The sequence below is a fragment of the Tupaia chinensis genome, unplaced genomic scaffold (assembly GCF_000334495.1).
Source record: "Tupaia chinensis unplaced genomic scaffold, TupChi_1.0 Scaffold000133_1, whole genome shotgun sequence".
NCBI lineage: Eukaryota > Metazoa > Chordata > Mammalia > Scandentia > Tupaiidae > Tupaia > Tupaia belangeri.
In genome coordinates this window covers 3,915,067-3,916,160 of record NW_006159602.1, presented here as the reverse complement: position 1 = coordinate 3,916,160, position 1,094 = coordinate 3,915,067, and the positions used below count along the sequence as shown (strand labels likewise).

Genomic DNA, 1,094 nt, shown 5'->3' with positions numbered 1-1,094 from the left:
ACCCCGGCGCCGAGGTCCCGCTCGGCTGCCCGCGTGGACCCGCGCTGCCTTATAGCTAACGGTCAATCCGTGCAATCTGTCGCTTCCCCTCCCCCCCTTTTCCCCTCTCTTCCAAGGAGCCCATCTACCAGTTGCTGTGTCCTCGCTCAATAATAATTACCTCGTCCGAGAATTAATTATAATAAATGTTTTCTTGATAAACTAACGAGATAATCCGAGGGGCACACGTCCCTTAATTACAGGCCGCCGTGCTCAGCTCCGCAGCTCGTCCGGGCTGATTAATTTTCTGCATGATGGAAAGGAAACAAAACTGCACGGACTGGCGACTGGCCTGCGGCTGGGACGACGACCGAGAGGAGGACAGAAAGAAAAAGGAAACGTGCGGGCACCGCGCAAAGCAGCCGGCGCCGGCCTCTCTGCGGCGAACCCGAGTGAAAGTTTCTGGCCTCAGGGAATCGAACTACTCTGCCACCCGCGAGGGAGGGAGGAAGAAACGTGCCAAAAGGGTTGGCCTTGACTATTAATTATCGTTAGGCAAGAGCCCGGGTGCTAGCTGCGAGGAGCGCGGTCTGGGTGCCTACCCTACTTCAGGGGGTGGGGTTTCCTCTCTCCTCTCTTGTGCTAATAACTTTTGGAGACGGGAAAAAGTCCCAAAGCGAGCAGGAGAAATCTCAGCCCCTCGAAGCTCTAGGGTGGAGGAGGCACGACAAGCAGCGACGTCCCGGTCCCCTCCCCAAGGAAGCCACCAGCGCAGTGAGAACGCCCGGCCAGCTCTCCTCGCACCCTCTCCTGTCCGCACAGAGGCAAAGGCCAGCTCCGTGGCACTCGGACGGGGAACCCGGGTCTCCAAACACGCACCCTGAGCCCGACCTATGATTCCCACAGCAGACCGATCGCATCGGCACGGAGACTTCGGTGGAGTTTGCGGCCGCACGTCGCCCTGGCCTAGTGCGGGCAGAGACCTTTCGCTGGTTCTCACTGGGCAGACCGAGCGCCCAGGCTGGGCCTCGCAAACCCCTCGTCCCCGGCGGGTCCCGACCCGCGTCACTTCGCTATCCCGAGCGCGGAAGGCCCAGCGCGAGTGCGCCGGCGGG

General features: G+C 60.9%; 1 protein-coding gene across 1 annotated transcript in view; it reads right to left on the bottom strand.

Moving 5' to 3' along the window:
• Positions 1-1,094, bottom strand: part of OTX2 (orthodenticle homeobox 2) — a 10,330-nt gene that overhangs the window by 7,919 nt on the left and 1,317 nt on the right. The gene's annotated exons all lie outside the window — the stretch shown is intronic.